This window comes from Somniosus microcephalus, chromosome 5, assembly GCF_052327205.1.
Source record: "Somniosus microcephalus isolate GS21.2 chromosome 5, FLI_Smic_1.0, whole genome shotgun sequence".
In the NCBI taxonomy this organism is placed as follows: Eukaryota; Metazoa; Chordata; class Chondrichthyes; order Squaliformes; family Somniosidae; genus Somniosus; species Somniosus microcephalus.
Window position 1 is genome coordinate 131,585,716 of NC_140991.1, and position 16,354 is coordinate 131,602,069.

The 16,354-nt window shown below is 50.5% G+C and overlaps 1 protein-coding gene across 2 annotated transcripts in view; it reads left to right on the forward strand.

Moving 5' to 3' along the window:
• Positions 1 to 16,354, forward strand: part of LOC147117333 (uncharacterized) — a 99,941-nt gene that overhangs the window by 77,731 nt on the left and 5,856 nt on the right. The window lies entirely within an intron of this gene.

Below are 16,354 nucleotides of genomic sequence, written 5' to 3' on the forward strand. Positions count from 1 at the left end.
CTGATTGGCAGTGATGGGTTGTAATGAGCCAAAACTTCCTTGGACGTGATTAAGTCTTTGCATTTATGGAAGGCACGTTTACAGTCTTCGCTCCATTTCCAAATTACTCCTGTTTGTAGCAGTTCATTAAGAGGGTGCAGAAGAGTTGATAGGTTCGGTAAAAATTTATGATAGTAATTTATTAATCCCAGGAACGACCTTAATTGTGAAACATTTTCAGGTGCTGGGGCTTTTATGACCGCTTCAATTTTTTCAGGTGACTTATGCAACCCTTCCTTATTAATTATGTGGCCACAATATGATATTTGATTCTGGAAAAATTCGCACTTGGGGCGATTTGCTCGTAGGCCCCGTTCTCTCAGCCGAGTGAGCACCTGCTCCAAATTGGCAAGGTGCTCGTTGTCGTTTTCTCCTGTTACAAGGATGTCGTCTTGGTAGCATTGAGTCCCCGGAATCCCTTGGAGGACTTGCTCCATAGCTCTTTGCCAGATAGCTGGAGCTGATGCTACTCCGAAAACCAGTCGATTGTACTGGTACAGGCCTTTGTGTGTGTTTATCGTGAGATACTTTTTAGAGGCCTCCTCAACCTCCATCTGTAGATATGCCTGTGCCAAGTCAATTTTTGTGAAACGTTTCCCTCCGGATAGTGAGGCAAAAATATCTTCTATCCTCGGAAGAGGATACTGTACCGTGTGAAGGACCGAGTTTACAGTCACCTTGAAGTCTCCACAGATGCGAATTTTTCTCTGTTCTTCAGATTATCATTATTCAATGTTTTCTTCATGACCGGGACGATGGGTGTTGCCCACTCGCTCCAATCTATCTTGGATAATACGCCTGCCTTTTCCAAATTCTCCAGCTCTGCCTCGACTGCTGGACGAATTGCGTATGGCACCGGCCTTGCCTTAAAAAACTTGGGAATTGCCGCATCTTCCACTTTTATTGAGGCGGTGATGCCTTTCAAGGTTCCTAGTTTCTCTTGAAACACTTCCTTGGCGTTGGCCAAGATGTCTTTTAATCGTTCAGGTATGACGTCATCATCATTTTTTTCCTTACTGGTCACCGTCAGTGCCTGAATGGAGTGCCAGTCTAAACGTATCTTCCTGATCCATTCACGTCCCAACCGCGGTGGACCACCATCTTGTAGAACTTATAAATACAACTTCTGTATTTCCTTGCCATTGTATACAACAGGCACCCTTATTTTTCCTTTGGGGTATACTTTCTGCCCCGTATATGTTTTCAAGATAATGGATGTGTCTTTTAAAGGTATATGCGGAAATAGCCGCTCGTAATCCTGTCGATTTATGACGGTCAGAGCTGATCCTGTATCTAGCTCCATTTTAACTGGGGACCCTGCTATCGTGAGGGTAACCCAAATGGTCTGGTAATCTTCTTTGGCAATTACATTATGTAATTTGAGACAGCTTAGTCTCTTGTTTCCGGAGTCACTATCGCTCTTCTGGTCTTCGGAGCTACTGTCCGTCATCATTTGTACCTTTCTGTACTTTACTTTATTGATTTTTTTTTTCCTGTCCGTGGATTTTTTTTTTCCAGATCGACATACCCGTGCAATGTGTCCAATCTTTCCGCATTGCCTGCATGCTTTGTCCTTGAACCAGCAGTCCCTCTGGTCATGGGTGGATCTGCCGCAGCGATAACATCTCTCTCAACCCTGTGTCATTTCATGGGTGCCGAAGTCCTGTGTCTTTTGCTGTATCTCTGCAGCTCCTCTTGCGGCTGCTTCGTATGATACAGCCATACTGAAAGCCTTGTCCAGTGTCAAATCTTTCTCAGAAAGCAGCCTTTTCTGTGTTCCTTCACTTAGGAGACCGCAGACGAATTTGTCTCGAAGAGAATCTGCCAGTCCTGCCCCGAATTGGCAGTGCTTTGATAGCTTCCTTAATTCGGTGAGGTAATCAGCGTTACTTTCATTCTTGTGCTGATTCCTCTTGAAGAATTTGAATCGTTCCGCTATCAGCAGCGGTGTTGGGTTTAAGTGCTCCTGTAGGGTATCAACAATTTCCTTAAAATTCTTGTCCTTTGGTTTGGCTGGAGTGATTAAGTTTCGTAACAGCCCGTATGTCTTTGCGCCCATTAGATTTAGAAGTACTGACACCTTTTTATCATTTTCTATTCCATTTGCTGTGCAATATACCTCCACTCTTTCCACATGTGTGGTCCAATCCTCTATATCGTTATCAAAAGCATCAATATTGCCAGCCTTAGGCATCCTGGAAAAAAGCAGTCAGACACATAACTGGCTCTCACAACCTGGAGACTGTTGTGTCCATGTGTTAATAGAGACACTGAAGGCAGGAGTTGGTTTCACAGGTGTTTAAAGAACAAAGTCTGGAGGTGAACTAACTGATACAACACAATATACAGGCTTATATAGCCCGAGTGGCCATTACCGGCATTACAGTACACAGAGGGCTCTTAGAGGCACATACACTACAGAGACAATGAACAAAAGAGTAACCAAAAAATGACCACGATCCTCGGCCTTCAATAAAAAAATTAACAGCATTTTGCCACACCTCCTACTTTTTGCCCTTCGAGGGTGATCTGCTTCGCTTGCGAGATTGGCCCCTTCCCACCTTGCAGCTCCTCCACAATGGGACCCCATTGGCTGCAGCAAGGCTGGGGGAAGGCTGCTGAGTGTCAGAAACTGAGTCGGCAGATGCCCTTGAGGTACGGCCTGGACCAGCTCTGGGCCTGGAGGGCCCGGCTGCTGACTGCTCCAACTCTGCATGGGCGGCAGCAGTCTGTCCTACAGGTGGTGGCAGCTGCAGTGGAGAAGTGACAGTGTTGGCAGCAAGAATGCTGCCATCCTGACAGAGGACAGCCACTCCCTGGTCGGACGACACACTGGCACTCCCACGGGGCAGCACTGCAGCATGCGGAGCAATCTGCTGAAGCACAGACTGCTAGCCTGCTGTGGCGCGGCGAGGGCCCCGGCGATTCGTGCCCGATCCAGCGAGGGTGGCAGCAGTCAGTGCTCGTGTGGCCTCAATCTGCGTCTGCATCAGACCAGCCACTGACTGAATTGCACCACTAAGCACTTGTGTGGAAGCCGCCTGTGCTGCGCCGAAGTCCTGCAGACTCCTTGCCTGTGCTGCGCCAAAGTCCTGCAGACTCCTTGCCAGTGCTGCGCCAAAGTCCTGGACACTCCTTGCCAGTGACTCAATAGATTCGGGCATCCTTGCCACTGCAGTCATGAGCTCAGTGTGCCTGTGCTCCGCCTGGGCGCTCATTTCAGCGAGGAGCCGCACCTCTTCTGCGCTCACTGTAGCAGGACTCGAGGTCAGACTCTCCCGGGGAGAAGGCCGCCGAGCTTCCCTACCGCCACCCCCCCCCCCCCCCGCGTTGGTGCTGCCCGCTGGGCCTCGGAGCTTCACCTTCCTCACACCATTCCCCCCTGCTCCCCTCCAGGGAAGACGTGTCCCCATTATGGCCATGGGCTGCCTCGGCTGAGGGTGGCACTGATGGTCCAGCTTCCTCTTCCTCCTCGCCTTCAGAATCACTCACAGTGGCAGCTTGAGGGCCCGCCTCCTCACCTGGCAAATCAGCATCTGAAAGCAGGGAGGTACAAGAGTTGCTTTAGCGTGAGGACAGGGCGGCAGCGAGGGAGGCGTGAGTGCTGCAGTGCACTGTATTGGTTCGATAGTGGCAAAGGATGCTGGTGTGAGGCACAAGTGGAAGGAGAGAGGTCAAAAAGGTGATGACCTTACCATTGCTGTCTAGAATGGGGTTGGCATCTCCAGTGGTGACAGGGCCAATCATCTGGCCTGCCATAATCTGCTGGACTCGCTGCTCCAGATCGCTGAGGTCTTGAAGGTGAGGCCGGCCTCCCCCGGTCCGTTGCTGCTGCCTCCTGTTATGGGCCAGCTTGCCCTGCAAGAGAAAGGACGGGCTCTGAGTACAGTGTGAAGCCCTGATCTTGGCTGCACTGCCTCCCATGGTCGAATAAGCCTTAGTGTGAAGCCCTGATCTTGGCTGCAGTGCCTCCCATGGTCGAATAGCCCTTACAGTGTGAAGCCCTGATCTTGGCTGCACTGCCTCCCACGGTCGATTAGCCCTTACAGTGTGTAAAGTGCTGAATGTGCGTGTGAGTTTCATGAAAGGCCCATAGGTGTTGGATGAGGGCTGGGCATTGGGGCTTTCAGGACCCTTTGGCCATAAAGTGAGGTGGACATGCAGAGATGAAGAGGATCCTGAAAAGGGTATTCACCCTGACGACCCGAGTGAGGTCGTTGAACTTCTTCCTGCATTGCACAGGGGTCTTAGGCACCATGCTGCTGGAGGTCACTCTGTGAGCCACCTCCCTCCAAGCTTTGCGATAGTCGTTGGGCAGCGGCCTCCTGCCACTGTCCGGAAACAGGATAGATCGCCTGCGCTCCACTGCGCCAACCAGAACCTGCAAGGCCCCCTCACTGAACTGCTGCGCTCGCTCCCTGGCCCTCTCCATGGTGCTAGGCGTTAGAATGTGGCAGCAGGTCTGTCCAGGCCGAGAATCAGGGATCCGATGCGCAGGGTGTGGATGCAATCCAAGATCGAACCTCCCCTTTAAGAGCTGACCGGCGCCAGCGTGTCTGTGTGCAATCGCTAACTGGCCGCACCTGCGCTGCGCCCGCCCTCGGTGGCAGCGCTTCGCTTCTCCGGCTTAGTGCCTTAAGCCAGTCGTGCAGCGCCTGTTTTAGCGCTCCAAGCACCTCCTGGGGCGAAGCAGGTCAATTTAGCAGTAGGTGGCGATAACTTGCGCCGGGCGCTAAATTTCGTGCCCGCTCGAGTATTACGCCCCAAACGTGGCGATACTGAATTTCTCCCCCATAGAGTTTTAAAACAGTTCCATTCAAAATCAGGTCCCCAGGCTAACTTGATATAAATGTTGTGATGACTTGTTTGGTTTGTTATTTGAAGCTGCAGGTTAGAGAGGAACCAAGCCACATTTGAATAAACATCTGCTGCAATTTAATCAGTTACTTGCATATCGAGTAATTACTTTTTAATTTAGCTGACAGTTATTGAAATCCATAACTGTTGGGGGAGTATTTATGAGCTTGGACTGTTCAAATCATTGAGTCGATTTGGAACTTTCAAGGGAGTTATGTCAGGCTCCCACATTTGCTGAGACTATGTAAGAAAATAACTGCATGAGGTTAGCTATAATATAGTTCAGCAAAAAGAGTGCAAACATTATTTTCCCTTTGAGGAGTTAATATAGTGTATCTACTGTGTAAGCGGTTTTTGATCCTAGCCCAATTGCTAGACGGACGGTTCAAATCGCCCCCGCCTTACGAAAGTTCTTTACCCGGGAATTATTATTCAGAGTGTAAATGAAATAAGTCATGGACAGGAATGCTTTGGTGAAAAATCAAACTTGTATTTATTTGGTCTAAGATACACTGGCTAAAACATGCACTACTAAACAAAATCACTGTCTCTGTGGAGAATAAAATCCAGATTACAATCAACATGCATACAGTACAAAACTGGGTACTATAACAAGCAGTAATTCCCTTGTTGCTATGGTGGACTATAATTCCACCCCTATCAATGAATTACCTAGTCGCATAAACCCCTTCGTCGCCTGGCTGAACCAAACAAAGCTCCCACCCTCGGAATAGCCCAAAAACTTCACTTCTGAGAGACTGTGCTTACCCCCACACACGGTCAGTTTCAATCGCTCTCCTCATCAGCTTCTTTGGTACTTCTTGTTAGTTCGATCTTGTAGGAGCAGGGAGCGAGAGAGAGAGTGGTGGAAAAGAGTCTATCTTTATAGTAGTCCCTATCTTCTCCCGCCAATCTTTAAAATCCATTTGCTTCTGAGCACTCCGGTGCTTGATCTGTGATGAGTCATCCTCGGACCCATGTGTATTGGATTAATGATCCTAAGTCTGGGACATATCTTTCGGTCTTTGTGTTGGGAAAAAAACTGGCTCCCTTTTGGCTGGCTGAGGCTGGCTGAGGCCAGTGGGTTCATTGTTCTGCTTCTCTTCTGAGATGGAGGTGAGAAGTGCTTTGCATATTAGAGTGGTTTTTCTAATCAAGTTCAATGGCCCCCTTCCTTTTTCCAGGACTGTCGGGCGAACCCATACATACTGGATGATGGATAGTTCTTTTGTCACAGCCAACTGACGTGTTCTCTGGAGTTTTAACAAACCAGTCTTTCACGTATCTGCCCAGGGCAATCCCATAACAGGGAAAATACCATCAGAAAAAATCCCATAAAATCCACAAAAATATTCTTGACTGAGTCCATTCTTCAGAGACTTTGCGATCTCTTCAGTCCCCCGTTTGATGCTTTTCTTTCCACAAAGCATCACTCGACAAGAGAGCAAAGGCCAAAGTCTCCCACAAGTGAAGCTGTTTCCCTGCTTTTACATTTTAAAATCCCGGAACTGTACCCCTTACTGCGTGTCATAGTTCCCTTTTACCGAGTCAAAACATCAGCGAAACGGCTCCTTAACACATTCAAATGGCTGGGTTCCAATTCCCACCAACAAACTTCAAGTCAAAATACAGAACATTAATAAAATTCACAGGACGTTACCAAAAAGTCACCATGCACATCACACAGTACAGCATTGACAGGTGGTAATAACACATTACAAAAATGCAACAGCGCACATTGCACAATACAGAGTGCAAAACTATAACCAGAATACAATACACTTGCTTACAGAACTTTGGTACATTACAAGTCTTGCAGGGAGAAACCATCATCAACACAAATCGAATTACACCTTTCCGGATCGATCTAACACCCCTTGCCACCGTGCTTGGAGCATCTGGATCCGTCGCCTGCAGCTGGTGTAAAACAAGTAGCTTACAAGCAACAATTATATGATATTTAATGCATGGGAACAGATACGAATTCAGGGGGGAATCTCTATACTCAGACCGATGTCCCACCATGGTGGTGAGACAATCCCTTTGATCTCCTCCCCCACTTCTACTGTCTTTTGCTCTAATGTGTAAAAATGTTTCTGGGAGAGCTCAACACTCTTTATTAACTCAGTGAGGTGTTCCAGCAGAAAAGGAATCAGGTACCCGAAATGCTCCACATAGTATGGTTGGACCGCCCGCAATCTACAGGGACAGGGTAGGCTTCAGAGGCTAAACGAAGCTGGCACGGGCTCAACGAATTGCTATATGGGTGCAGCGCGGCGAGATGCTTGTTGCTTAACCATGAAGGGATGTGACCTTGCCTCAGGTCCTCCAGGTTACTGCAACCCTCACCCAGCAACCATGCTCCATACAACACACACACCTCATTCCGTGCAGCCTGCTCTGAGGCGTTCCTGTCCTCCCATATCAAACTATTAACAGTTTTTGCTTGCCTCTCCAGCTCTGCGATGACCTCCTTTAAATGAACAGTCATTGCCTGGTCCTCATGAAGCTCTGAACCCACCACTGTATTCTCTTCCCCTAGAATCTTACGCAGTTGGTTCTTTAACCCAGTGATCTGCATCTGGAGTTGTGCATCATCCATACTACTAATAATAGCCGTTCCTGTACTGAACGCTGTGGCTACATCGTTCCAGGTCCCTTTTCTCTGCCTCCCGGACCCTACACTACCCCCAACATTCAGATTATAAAGCTGTTCTTTCTCTACATTTCCATAGCCCAGTTCATAAAATTCCTGAAACATCGCTTTTAACAGAGCTTCATAAAGCTTCTCCGTCTTCCTTGGACACCACACAGGCAGATGGACTTCAGTCAGGTTCAGGATCACGGATGCCACGGCGTAGTGCACGTTCTGAAACAACACTTTGTCAGTAGGGATTAACACCAACCCATTCCCTGGACCCCTGGTGGTGGGACACCCATCTACAATCGTCTGTACCGTCGGGGCTCTGGGCGGGGGTTTCCTGATCTATGAGATGAGCTCTGTGGCGTTGATACTGTTTGGGGGTTTTGGGATCACAGGAGTCCACACTCCGATCGCAACCGATCCCATCCCCGGCGTCCTGCCATCGCCTGCTAAACGCGATCGACACACCTGCTGGGGAGATCTTTTCCGACCACCACATACACACACAAATCCCTTCCTCGGATTCTCACCACTTATCCCAACACACATTCACTCCTCCCTGAGAACCCGTGATCGTCCGGTACGTGTTATTACTTAGTCTTTCCCAGTCAGCTGTCTGGTCCCCTGTATCCGCGCTCAGTTTCCTGAGCCACCACCACCTTCCCAGTGGAATGTGTCCCCTACAGCTAAGGCACACCCGTTTACCCTCTGTTACCCTAACCCGGGAGGCGGTAACCCCTTTTCTCGGCCATGGGACGGACGCTTCACCATAGGTGAACTCGTCATGGCTGGAATACCGGGTGGAATTCAACCCCAGCCATCCAGGCCATCTTCCCTCGTGGAGATAGATGCTCGCCCCCTCCTTTGAGCCACCTCCAGTGGTCACGGTCGGTCCGTCTCCGCCAGTGCAGCCGAAGACAACCGATTCCTCGGTGTCGCCCCTGTGACTCGTGCGGCTTAGGCGTTCCCTGAAAACACACAGAATGCAACGTTGTCCTTGGGTGATGCCTCACCTTTCCAGGTGCAGCTACACACAATTAAAATCCAAACTATACAGACAAGCTAAGGCAACAGACAGGAGAGAAAGAAGTTACGTACAGCGCCACCCGTCTCCGGACAGCCACACTAGGTCTCCTCGACCCTGGGCCTCTTACGACTCCGGCTTCCTTCATTCACCGGTGTGTGAGGAGGTGTCCACCGCACCCTCAGCCGTGGGATCCTGGCACGCCTTCTCACTCCTGCTCCCACAGGTGGAACGACTGGTTCCTCTGTGGGCTCCTCACAGTCCCAGATTATGGGCTGGAGACCCACACCTGTAGCGCAGCTCACCACTCCCTGCTGTTTCCTCCTCTTATCAGCTCTTTCCCCAGGGTTAAAAAGCTTGCACTGATTGATATGGAACCACTTAGTGCGTTGGGGCATTTTGACCGCATATACCATCGGGCTCGCCCTATCCACGATACTGTACAGTCCCATGTATAGCGGTTCAAAAGTCCCTACCCTGGCGAAGTTTTTAACCATTACTTGATCTCCGACCTTCCACTTGTGGTGCCTCTGAGGCTCAAGCAATAAACGATTTCTACAATGTTGCTTCCCCATGTTACTGGCAGCCTGTCAATGGATCTGCCTGAGATGCTCAAGCAAATTCTTAACAAACCTGTCCCGGTTCACCTCTCTCAACTGACCTTCCGTGAGAACCGGAGCCAGTACATGGCTGGGCATTCTCATGACCCTGCCAGTCACGAGCTCATGCGGGGAATACCCTGTGCTTCTAGACGGGCTGGCTCGGACCCCCATCAGAACTAACGGCAAGACCTCCGCCCATTTTCTAGGTGAGTCTCCCGTCTCCTTCCGTAACTTTTCCTTGATGGTCCTATTCATCTGCTCCACAATCCCCGATGACTGCGGGTTGTGTGCGACGTGCCATTTACCCTCTACGCCTAGCATCTTCAGGGTCGCCTGCATGACTGCCCCTGTGAAGTGACTCCCCTGATCGGACTCCACATACTGTGGTAGCCCCCACCTAGAGAACACTTCTCTCTCTAGAATCCTTGCGGTCCCCAAAGCTGTGGCTGTTTGGAATGGGAAGGCTTCTACCCATTTAGAGAACACATCCACCAGGACCAGGCAGTACTTGTAACCCTCCTGTGCGGTGGGCAGCAGTCCGGTATAATCGACCTGTATGGACTGCCATGGTCCCTCCACTCTCCTAGAGTGTCCCATGGATACCTTCCTTTTCTGGGGGTCAGGGTTGTTTGCAGCACACACCAAGCAATCCGCGCAGAAGTCGCGGACGTCCTCCCTCAGTTGCGGCCACCACCCTGCCTGTTCCACCCGTTGCCAGGTGGTCTCCGGCCTGGGATGCCCCGCTCCTGGACCCTCTTGGGCCAACTGAAGGAATTCCCTCCGGTGCTGCTGCAGAATTACCCACTGTTCCCCTCTGAAAACCATCCCTTCCTTTACCGTAATACCTGCCACTCCGTATGGACCCTCTACCTTATCTCCCTTAGCCAGCGTCTCCAGAACAGTCTTTATGGCGGGATCCTGTGCCTGGACCATCTTTAGGTCCAGGGCCAGTGCTACCCCTGCACTCCCTTGGGTCCCACCTCTGTCTCTGATCGCTGCTACCAGACTCGACCCATATGGATCCCAAAACGTGCCCGTTCGAGCACCCTCTTTGGCCAGCACATCGGCCTGCTGATTGCCCTCCGCACGGGGTTCTGTCTTAGAATGGGCCTTGACTTAGTGGATATAGAAATCCCCCTGGGTTCCTATCGATGTTAGGATCTGTCGCAACAATGGCTTGGTTGCTAGAGGTTTCCCGTCTGCAGATGTGAACCCGCGACGAGGCCAAATGGCTAAATATTCTGTACACCAATTGCAAGTGAACACGCTGTCCGAGCAAATCGTGTAGGGTGTAGGGAACTCTTCGGGGTGGGTAACCACATACACCACCGCCGACAGTTCAGCGTGCTGGACGCTCATGGTGCTCGGGAGTTTAATGGCCTTGGCAATGCCTACCTTTGGGTCAAAAATCCCGCATCCAGTGAGTCGCTCCCCGGCCACCACTGTACTGGACCCGTCTACATAGATCTCGCAGCCCGTGGGATGGATCCCAGCCCGAAACCCTTGTCTACGTCCCATACCCCTTCAACAGAACATTTGAGGACCACCCCTGGGTCGATCAAATTTGCGGTGAGCTTGGGCTCACAGAGGTCTTTCACACTCAAATTCATCTGAGACAGCAATAAAGTCCAGTGAGCAATGCGTGCACTGCTTACCGTGCCGTCCTTTACCCTCCCATCCAGAAGCATCTGAGTGGGCGTATGATGGGTTAAGAGAGTTATCGGGGACGCCCCTGTGAAGATTTGTGATCTCGTCATGGCCCAATGTGTGGCAAGCAGGTGCCTCTCACAATTGGAGTACCCCCTCTCTACATCTGTGAGGATTCTTGATGAGTATACCACAGGCCTCAGCTTGCCATGCTGCTCTTGGAGCAGCACTGCGCTCAAACTGTCCCCTGTGGCATCTACCTCCAAAAAGAACTCCTTTTCCCCCATCAATCGCCCCTAAAGCCGGTGCGGTCTGCAGATCTCTCTTCAGACGACTAAAAGCTGCCATGCAATCCTCATCCCACTCACAGCCCACTCCCTTGTGGAGGAGCCGGAGTAGAGGAGCTGCCGTAGCGACATAGTCCTCTATGAAATCCCTGCAGTACCCTGTGAGTCCCAGGAAGGATCTTACCCCCGTTACCATGGTTGGGGCAGGTAGTTCCTGTACTGCCTTCCTCCTCGCCTCATATGGCCCTCTCCCCAGCATGCACGGTCAGCCTGAGGAATTTTACTTCCTGCTGGATGATCTGTGCTTTCTTGGGATTAACTTTGAACCCAGATTCCTTTAACAGACTCAGCAGCTCAGCCAGCAGGGGGCTCCTCCCCCTCGTTGGAGAACAAAAGCAGGTCGTCCACGTACTGCACAAGCTGCTGTGGTCTGCTGAACCCTTTTAAACAGTTGGCCATACATCGGTGGAAAATAGAAGGACTGTTGTGAAACCCTTGGGGAAGGCAGGTCCATGTGTACTGCTGACCCTTGAAAGTGAATGCGAACTTATACTGGTCCTCCTTTTGAGAGGGATAGACCAGAATCCATTCGAAATGTCCAGCACCGTGAATATTTTCGCGGATGCTGGGATACTCCCGATCAGACCGGCTACGGCTGTGACGGTGGGGACACAGGCTGGGGTGTTCTTGTTAAGAACCCGATAGTCCACAGTGGCTCTCCACGAAGTGTATGGTTTCCTAACCGGCCAAATCGGCGCGTTCACGTGTCGCTATGGGTCTCAACACACCCTGTTCAACCAGTGATCCCACTGCCGTCCCTAAATCTGCCTCTGCCTCTCTGGGGAAGTTGTACTGTTTCTGTGGTTGGGCCATGGGGCCTCCTTCTACTCTGACCTCCACCCCTATTACCCTCCCACAGTCATGCTTGTGTGTAGCGAATGCCGCGAGTTTGGCTCGCACATCCGCTATGTACTCCGCCGGGGTAGAAGTGATCAAAAGTTCAAGGTCATAACTACCCTTGGGCTTCATCGTGCACACGGTTCCCTTGCCTTGCTTCCCTGGTATAACTAACACCTCCTTCTCCTTTCCCGTGCATACTGCCCCCCAAGGACAGTGATTCTGGAAATCCACCAATATCTTGTGGGCCAGTATGAAGTCTGCCCCCAAAATGCCTATTCCCTCCTGCTCCCACCGCATCAGGACACATTTCCACTCCGTATGGAGTGTACCCAGATCGATGGTTAGCGGGATGGAGAAAGACCCAGCCTGTTTGTTCCCGGTGAACCCTACTAAGTTATGTGGGACCCTGCTCGATAGAGGTGATGTGGTCGGGTTATCTGCATAAACAATGGTGCTTGAAGCTCCAGTGTCCAGCAGATAGGTCCCTTGCACCTTCTCCACCCCCATCTTCACGCACGGTCTCTTCCAAGCATCATAACTTAGTGGGCACAGGTAAACGGGCTAAGAAGCCCCTAGTCATGGGTCGGGATTGTTCAAGGCGGATGGGAGTACGCTGCCCGCTGCCGCGTCCACCCTACCCTACCCTGCCCTGCTGGAAAGACTGTGCGGAGAGCAGCCACTAATACCGTGAACGGATCAGTGCTGCTTCCTGCCACAGCTGCAGCTTTCTGCACTGGCGCTGGAGGATCCCCTTTCTCGCTCCTTTTGTCAGGGACTGGGCAGTCTTTCCTCCCGCACCTATAACAACCTTGCTTCTTCTCTGAGCTACCCCCTTCCTGGCACCACTCTCTTCTAACGTTGCCTCCACTAGGCTTTAACTCGTATACTCTGCCCTTTGGTTTGTCATCATCACCCCTACCATTCTTAAAAGAGAGAGTTAACTGCCAGATCACACTCTCTTCTGTGGTCTGGGGATCCCTGGAATCGAACCACCCCTCTGCTTTGGCCTTGATCCTGGGCAGGCTGTTTGCCACCAGGGTCCTCAGCCAATGAGCCCTAGGCTCCCCCTGCAGCTGCGCCCGGTCGGGCACCCCCGCACAGGCACTCCGGTAGACGGGCCAAAGCTTGTCCGCGAAAGCCTGCGATGCCTCCCCAGCTGACTGCAGTGTCCTTTCCACTCGGGAGAAGGGACTTCCATCATTGAGGCCCATAGCCTCTAGGATGTCATCCTTTATCCCCTCTAACGTATCCTGCCCCCTCTTGCTACCCGCTGAGAGCGACTGGTACAACCTACTATCCAGGGAAAATAAAAGTAATTTGGCTGTCTCAGCTTCGTTACAATTATTGATCCCCCCCCACCTGCTCCACATCCGTAAAATGGACAGATGGGTCCCCTTTGCTGGTCAGTTTGCTCAGGTTAGAGACCATTACCTGCAGCTGGGGGGTCGTATACGGGACCACGAAGTCACTCTGCAGTGCTCCTTACTCTTGACCGTCTACGGGCGCACCATATTTCCGCTGCCGGACAGTGTACATGGGTCCTGGTCCCGGCATTTCGGGCGGTGGTCGAGCATCCTCCTCTGCCTGACAGTCCTCCTTATCTCCCTCCTGCTCTTCCTCATCTACCCGGGCCATTCCCGGAGCTACCAAGCAGACCATCCCTTTGGCCTTAGATAGAACATCGGTCAAATTCCGGATCTGCTCCTGGCAAGGACCATGATTACCCTTATCAAACGCTCCAGTGCTGGCGACTCTGTGCCACCTGAATATCCTTCAACTGCTTGTCATTAATCTTACCATTCATGTAGAAATGACTCATGAGGTAACACTGGGCGGCCAGCTGGTGGCACCGTCCAAGGAAAGTATCAATTCTCGGGCGTGGGCCCAGCTTGCTCAGGACGTTTTTGTAACCAGGAACTAGTGATGTAACTAGAGCTCATGGTTGTGAAACAGTTGATTAAAGCCTTGTTTTATACTCAAACCAAGTGCTTAGTAGTTGTCTTACGTCAATTTAATCAACTGTGTATCGGCTCCATGCTCTGAGTGATTTCGGGAACAGCCAGCTACGACTTCAACTGTAGAAGGGAACTCCGACGTAGTAATCAATCCATCATGGACAAACTACTCAGACCCGCCCGTCTTGACCTGGACCCGAGTTCACCTACAACTGCTAAGGTATGGAAACACTGGTATCGTACCTTCAGCAACTTCCTCAGGTTGTGTGGTGAGAATGTTCATGATAAATTAGAGATACTTGCCAATTATGTATCTCCTCATGTGTTTGACTATATCGAAGACTGTGTAGACTATGACTCCATTATCCTAATATTACAGCGACTATATGTTAAGGACGTAAACAACATTTTTGCTCGGCATCTACTGGCCACAACTCGACAACAACCCGGGGAATCTCTTGATGAATTCCTTCAAAAGCTTCGCAGGCTCAGCAAGGATTGTAATCTTAAAGCTGTCACAGCTGAGCAGTAACAGGAGGAGTTAATTTGTGATTCCTTTATTAATGGGATTGCGTCTCCCTTCATACGCCAGCGTCTGTTGGAGAATAATACCCTCGAGTTACAAGCTGCCTATGACCAGGCATGTTCTCTGGACTTAGCAAAGAGGAATGCAGATACCTATCTTTTACCACGTGCATGGGCTGCTGCTATCACTTTTAGCGACTCCTTCGATAGGCCTCGGGCGGAAGCCTAGCTGATGACAACCCTACCCTAGAAGCCTTCACTGATGACGACCCTGCCCTAGCGGCATCTTGGCAATCTGGAAGGAAGTGTTTCTTCTGTGGAGGTGCATTCCACTATAGGAAATTTTGTCCTGCTCGTAACGCAACCTGCAATCATTGCAGTAAGAAAGGTCACTTTTCTAAGGTATGCCAGTCAAGAGCCTCTGTTAGTAAGAAAGGCCACTTTTCTAAGGTATACCAGTCGAGAGCCCCTGTTAGTTTTACAGCTACTATCTATAAAACTGCTCCTCACCCAAGAGCCACTACTAAGGTTACAGCTGCTATCTATAAAACTGTTCCTCCCCCAAGAACCACTACTAAGGTTACAGCTGTCAAGGGTAAAACCGCTCCTCCTCCCATCACAGCTGTTTTTTCCCAAAGTCTGTCCCATGCAGCCACGAAGATTTCGGTAAATGGACACATTTTGAGTGCACTAATCGACTCATGCAGCTCTGACAGCTTCATTAGTGAGCAGGCTGTCAGTAAGTTAAAACTGTGTATTTACCCCTCGGACAGGGAAATTGCAATGGCTCTGATGACACTGACCACCAATTCTCCCGGCTTTTGTCTTGTCGACCTTATTCTCAATGGCCGCACTTACTTCTACACCCGGCTCGGGGTGCTCAAAAACCTATGCAGTGATGTGCTCCTGGGACAGGATTTCCAGAAACAACACAAAAGACTCACTTTTGAGTTTGGAGGGTCAAAGCTGGAGCTTACTATTTCCAAAGTACCGTTTTGTGCGCATTTGGCGGCTTCGCTCGATGAGCCCTCCTTGTTTGCCAATCTTTCCCCCCGATGTAGGCCCATAGTCACTAAATCACGACGTTTCAGCCAAGATGATCTATCCTTTATCGAGGCAGAGATCTCTCGCCTTCTAGCTGACAGTATCATTGAGCCATGTTCATCTCCCTGGCGGGCTCAAGTCGTCGTTGTTAAAAATCCTCTGAAGCAACACAAGAAACGTCTTTGCATTGATTACTCACAAACTATTAACCAGTATACCGACCTGGATGCCTACCCACTACCACGCATCGATGACATGGTCAATAACCTTGCCAACTACAAGGTATTTTCAACTTTTGACTTAAAGAGCACGTGCCATCAAGTACCGTTAAAAGACTCTGACAAAAGGCCTTTGAGGTCAATGGTCGGCTTTACCAGTTTTGTCGCTTTCCATTTGGGGTCACCAATGGGGTGGCCGTCTTTCAACGGGCAATGGATAGCCTAGTCAAACACGGACACTTTTCCATATCTGGATAATATCACCATTGCTGGTCATGACCAGAAGGAGCATGATGCCAACCTCCAGAAATTTTTTGACATTCTCCGTCGTCGCAACTTAACCTTAAATGAGTCCAAATCTGTGAAATCAGTACCATCAGTCAACATCCTTGGCTACTGGGTGGGCAACGGTGTCATCAAACTGGATCCGGAGTGACTTCGTCCGCTTCAGGAGCTCCCTCCCCCGACGAATCTTGGCTCTCTTCGTCGGGCACTCGGCATGTTCGCCTATTATGCGAAGTGGATACCCCACTTCTCCAACAAGGTCCAGCCCCTGCTTCACGCTAAGTCATTTCCATTGGAGGCGACGGCTATTTCAGCTTTCAACCTCCT